The sequence below is a fragment of the Neovison vison genome, chromosome 7 (assembly GCF_020171115.1).
Source record: "Neovison vison isolate M4711 chromosome 7, ASM_NN_V1, whole genome shotgun sequence".
Classification (NCBI taxonomy): Eukaryota; Metazoa; Chordata; class Mammalia; order Carnivora; family Mustelidae; genus Neogale; species Neogale vison.
In genome coordinates, this window is record NC_058097.1 from 113,326,875 (window position 1) to 113,332,924 (window position 6,050).

A 6,050-nucleotide genomic window follows, 5' to 3' on the forward strand; every position below is an offset into this window, starting at 1 on the left:
GGCAACACTATTTTTTAAAAAATTTTTTTAAGATTTTTATTTATTTATATCAGATAGAGAGAGAGAGCAAGCACAAGTAGTATGAGGGGGTGGGCAAAGGGAGAGGAAGAAGCAGACTCCCCATTGAGCAGAGAGCTTGATGTGGGGCTCCATCTCAGGACTCAGGGATCATGACCTGAGCTGAAGTCAGAAGCTTAACCAACTGAGCCACTCAGGATCCCCCATCACTTCTTATTTTAGTGATGGGAGCTGCTAAATGTTTTTATTTTATTTTATTTTAAATATTTTATTAATTTAACAGAGATCACAAGTAGGCAGAGAGGCAGGCAGAGAGAGAGAAGCAGGCTCCCTACTGAGCAGAGAGGCTGATGCGGGGCTGGATCCCAGGACCCTGAGATCATGACCTGAGCCGAAGGAAGAGGCTTTAACCCACTGAGCCACCCAGGCACCCCTTCTAAACGTTTTTAAAGCAGGGAATGAAACAATTAATTTTGCATGTTAGTAGTATCACACTTAAGGTGGTGTGAAAGAGGGGTAGAGAGACATTAAGGCTGAATCAAGACTCATCAGCAGCCATTTGATTGTTCTAAGAAAAAACTGTATGCAGTGACAATGGAGCTAGAAGGAAGGAGTCTCTCAAGAGATTTTTGAAAAGTAGATTGTTCAGACATGGTTGAATCGAGGTGAGTCGAAGTTACAGGAGAGTATGAAGATGAACACACAATTCTCATTTGGATTACTAGATAGGAGGATGGTAGAACTCTCAAGATGGTGCTTACTAAGCCTAGATAACAATTCACAGCAACACAACTGGGACATGTAAGCCTTGGTAACATCCCAACTTTCTGTCTCCTCATTTCTCCTTCTTTATATACGTATTCTCTCCTGAATCAGTACATATATCCTCCCAGAATGGAAATGAGCTTCTATGAACTCAATAATTTTCATTATTATACAATCCTTTATAGAAAGATCTGTTCATACCCTTCCCATGTCTGACTTTAACCCAGTTCCAGCTCTCTTCCCACTTGCTTTATTCAGCACACTAAGGAAACAGTCTAAGTCTGCTCATCTGTAAGGTGGCTTTCTCAGCCCATAATATTCTCCCATAAAAATCCCAGAATCCTGCAGCCACTGCTGTTCCAAAGCTAAAAGAAGATTTGTGATGCATGGACATGTGGGATCTTGCTTGCATCTGAAACAATTATAGTGGGAGGGATTTGCAATAAGAGATCATCTAGCACTTTGTTCCTAAGGTGGTCCATAGTCCAGCCACAGTGGAATAGCCCGAGACTTGGTTAAAAATGCATAATCTTAAGCCATACACTATATTTACTATTTCAGAATCTGCATTTGAATAAGTTTCCTGGGTTATTCCTGTACACATTAAAGTTTGAGAAGCTTTTAGCAAGTATTGATATCTGACATCAGACTTTAAAATTTTGATGTAATTGATACAGAGTGCACCCTAAGTATTGAGATTAAAAATAAAACTTTTGATGTTTTGAAATGTGCATCTAAAATGTGCATCTAATGTAACCCAACCTTAAACTCCTTTAAAGAGAATTAAACCTGATATATTTAGCCATATTTTAAGAATTTCCCTTCTCTTGTGAGCATCCAATTTACCTTGATTCATATTGATACGTTTTCAAATATTCCTGTTTGTGAAAAAACTGTGTGAAAACATATAAGAAAGAAAAAGCAATATGAAACAGAGATGCTTAATTATAAAATACTTTCTTTAAATGCACAAGTTAGCAAGTGAGATTATTACTAACAAGGACCACCAAAAAAGCAAATATTTCATCAATATTCTGAATTCTTGTCCCCTAACCTCAAAATTCAATTGTACATAGATTAGACTTTTGAATCAAGTAAGCATATGACCTACTTAAGCATAAAATAAACATACTTTGTGCAAGGAATTAATGATTTAATTCATTATTTTAAAATTTGTAACCCTATTCGGCATAAGATACCTTGTCAGTATGTCCCTTGATTCTCTAAATCCTGCTATTCGCAGTGGGGACTATGAACCAAAAGCTCAGGCTAGGAGTTTGTAAGAAATGCATAAGCTGAAATCCCGCTCAGACCTGCTGGATCAGAATCTACATTTAAAAAAAAAAAAAATCCTCAGGTGATCCTATGAACAAATCTTTAGCGCTAATTGACAAATCCAGAATTGACCAAAGAGTCCCTCTGGAAGGACAAGTTAACATAACTGGAAAATGACAACTGCAGCTGCCGCTTTTCTCAAGAGCTTGTTCCCTGAGACATGGAAATCCTCCAGAGTATTTGTCTCTAGGTCATTTGGTGCCTGGTATGCCTCCATCTGGGACCAACCTTCAGAGCACAGCAATCTGAACCGTTCAGAGGAGGGGAGGAGTTTGCTATCCTGAAGCTGGAGAAACACAGATTGGAGACCTACAGTTAGAGATGCTGGCCGGTGACACAAGCCAGGTGTGAAGGGGGCTCTGAGACCGGTGGCTGAGCCTGCCCTCTCAGCACTGAAAGCAGCAGCAGTTCTTTCAGTTCTCCAGGAGAGCACTTGGAGCAGACTCCCAGCACCAAGAATGAGTGCGTTCTCCTCTTGGCATTGAGGTTTCTAGGAAGAAGAAAGGTGAGTGTGCTCATCTCAGCCTGTGGCCTGAGACCTACTAAAGTCTGGAAGTAATTACTTTGGAATTTAGGCAAAAATTCCTCAATACATGTGTGGATTGACCAGTTCATAAAATGCTATTTCAACCCTTTTATAATGTGCCAAACATTGTGCTCTTGACTTGGGACACAAAGGAGAATGTGTTTGATTTGGTCCATCATCGGACTTACAGTGTAGTTCAAGTCTGAAAATGTGCTGTTTGGAAATGGCAGTTTTCTGAGAATTTCATTGAAAGGTCCAATCAATTATAAAGAATTGGAGAAAGTTTTCCATAATTACTTCAATTTAAATGAGATTTGAAAAGAAAAATAATATTTAACAGACAACAGAGAGACAAAGGGTTGGTGGAGCCATTTCATGTGAAAAAATAGCAAATAAAAAGGTTGACAGCTGAGAAGAAATGACATATTCCAGGAACTGAAAGAAGCCAAGTGGTTTGTGGCAGAGGAAGAGGATACAAGAACTAAGGGTGGCGAGAGGCAAAAGAGTGAGTTTTTGTACTTTATCACAAATTCAGCTAAGGAAATCTTTTCTCCAGTGCCTCTAAATGTGATCATCATCTGGTTTATTGTTGAGTGTTATTTATCCCTAGTAACAAATAGCTCATTCCATTTCTAATAACTCAAATGTTAGAATATTTTTCCTTACATTGGTTAAAGGGTATATTCTTACAATTTCGAACATTTACACACAGGAAACTCTTCTCCCATTTGCTTTTCTTAGGTTATATAAAGATGCCTGCAAGTGATCCCATTACTCTCAAGTATCTCCCAAACTTTTGACAGCTACTGAATGCCCTTTGTCTTGTCAATGCCCCTCCTCAAAAAAGGACTCTTATAACTAATACTGAACTATAGATAAAAGCTTAGCATAGAGCTTCCTAGCCTCATGCCACACACTGAATATTTAATATTGATATGGCATAATGGGGTAAGTGGATGAAACAGTTTGTGGCTGTTGGTGACCAGCTCAGAGGCTATCCACATTACCCCAAGTAGTGGCTAAAACCCATACCTTAACACCACTGTGATCATTTTATGACATTCCAATTCTGTAGCACTTGAGTTAGGGGTGGGGAAGCTATGATATAGGTCTTATGTGGTCTATTATATAGGTCTTATTCATTATCATAGTCTAGCATTTTTATAAATGAAGTAAAAATCTCCCATTGCCTTTTAAAAAAATAATTTTATTTATTTATTAGAGAGAGAGAGAGAGAGAGTACGCAAGTGTGAGCAAGGGGGTGGGGCAGGGAGCAGGGCAGAGGGAGAGGGAAAGCAGACTTCCCACTGAGCAGGGAGCCTGAGGCCAGACCGGATCCCAGGACTCCAGGATCATGACTCAAGCTGAAGGCATACACTTAACTGACTGAGCCACCCAGGCACCCCTCCCATCACCTTTTGTATCATCCCCTATTCTATGAGCTATATTGATTTAATAAGAAATATGCTTATTTTATGTTTTCATAGGAGTCACCTTCATACCCCATATCTTGTATCTGAATACCTTTTTTAAGATTTTATTTATTTATTTATTTATTTGTGAGAGAGAGAGGAGCGAGAGTGAGCACAGGCAGACAGAGTAGCAGGCAGAGGCAGAGGGAGAAGCAGGCTCCCCGCCAAGCAAGGAGCCCGATGTGGGACTCGATCCCAGGACGCTGGGATCATGACCTGGGCTGAAGGCAGCCGTACCTTTTTTAAACTGACATTAGAAGTTAACAATTATTTTCTCCACCATATTTTAACTTGTTTGTTTGGACTATTTTCAGTGTCTGGATTCATTGTCCTGGTGATCCTTTAGCTCAGTGCCTGGCATTTTGCTGTCTCCCAGTAATGATTGCTTAATTAAATAAAAAAAGAGAAAGTCCTGAAGCTCTCCATTTGAACCACTAAGCTGACTTTAATTTCTTAACCCAATGATTTCCAAACAATCACCAGAATTACTTTGATAGTTTTGTTTGTTTTCTTCTAGCTTTATTTTTAGAAAGTTCAGTTCTGTAAATTTTCTTACCCTCAGAAATTCCGATTCACAATGTCTAGGATAAGAGTAGAAATTCTGTATTAAACAAACAAACAAACAAAATCTCTTCAGATGAAGTGAGAGAATTTTGGAAGTTATGAATAAAGAGTTTTGAGAATATTTTTAAAGATCCAAAAGTGATTAAGAAAACATCAAAAATAGAATCCAGCTACCAGATATAAGAATGTGGTAGTCACCACTTTACCTTTTTAATAAAAAAGTAATTCCACCTGTAATATGGGAAGTTTGTTTAATGTTCAAAGTTGATAATTCTAGAAATAGCAACATGAACAAATTATTTAGAGCTGTGGATGTAACCATTATAAAAAATCTTATCAGGGTACCTGGGTGGCTCAGTCTGTTAAGATCTGTTTTCAGCTTACGTCATGATCCCAGGGTCCTGGGATGGAGTCTCTCTTGCTCCCTGCTCAGTGGGGAGTCTGCATCTCCCTCTTCTTCTGTGCCGCCCCATTAGTTCTCTCTTTCTGCCTTTCTCTCGAACTACCTTTCTCTCTCTCTCAAATAAATGAATAAAATCTTTTTAAAACAAGAAAAAAAAACTTTATCAGAGCTATCCTGCAGAAATTAGGTCATCTCTCAGAAACAGGACTAAGAGCACAGGGAGGGTGATTCAGGAACTTTTGTTTTTCATCATAATCATGTTTACATTCAACATTTTTTGTAAGTACTGTAATCTCCCTAGGTAGCTCTGATCAACCATATTGAGAAATCTCTGAACACTCTGGGTTCAAATATGTTCTTCTACATCTGGCTGTAGAGAAACCAGCCCACTGTACTCTGTGTTACCCACATCTCATTACTATTTTCAGCTATGCCACTTGCCTATATGAAGTAACAAGGTATGCTTGTGTCTGTGTCATGTTCACACTGAACAACTGAAGTTGTTCTGGCCACAGAATTCCTCTGAAATAGGAGAAAGGAGTACAGAGGATGAAAGCTAGCACATTAAAAGGTGCTTGAGTTTCTAGAGTGCAATCTTGTAACCTATTGAGGATCAATATCATAATTCTCTTTCAATATCAGACTAAGCTGATATTTTCTATAAATCTGTAAGATGACCGGAAGTAGGTAAATGATCCCATTAGGAGCCTATTGGTGTCTTAACATATTGATTATCTGTTTAGAAGTAATTACCTGGGAAATAAAATATGTTGAGCTATCCCTATATTTGGGAGGGATAGCTTTATACAATTTAGTCTTCTAATCCATGCATATGGTAAATTTCTGTCCTTATTGTGCTCGCTTCAGCAGCACATATACTAAAATTGGAACGATACAGAGAATGGCCCCTTGTGCATGGCCCCTGCGCAAGGATGACATGAAAATTCGTGAAGCGTTCCATATTTAA

The 6,050-nt window shown here is 38.7% G+C and overlaps 1 pseudogene; it reads left to right on the forward strand.

Moving 5' to 3' along the window:
- Positions 1 to 5,937: 5,937 nt before the first annotated feature.
- On the forward strand, positions 5,938 to 6,050 carry LOC122914792 (annotated as a pseudogene).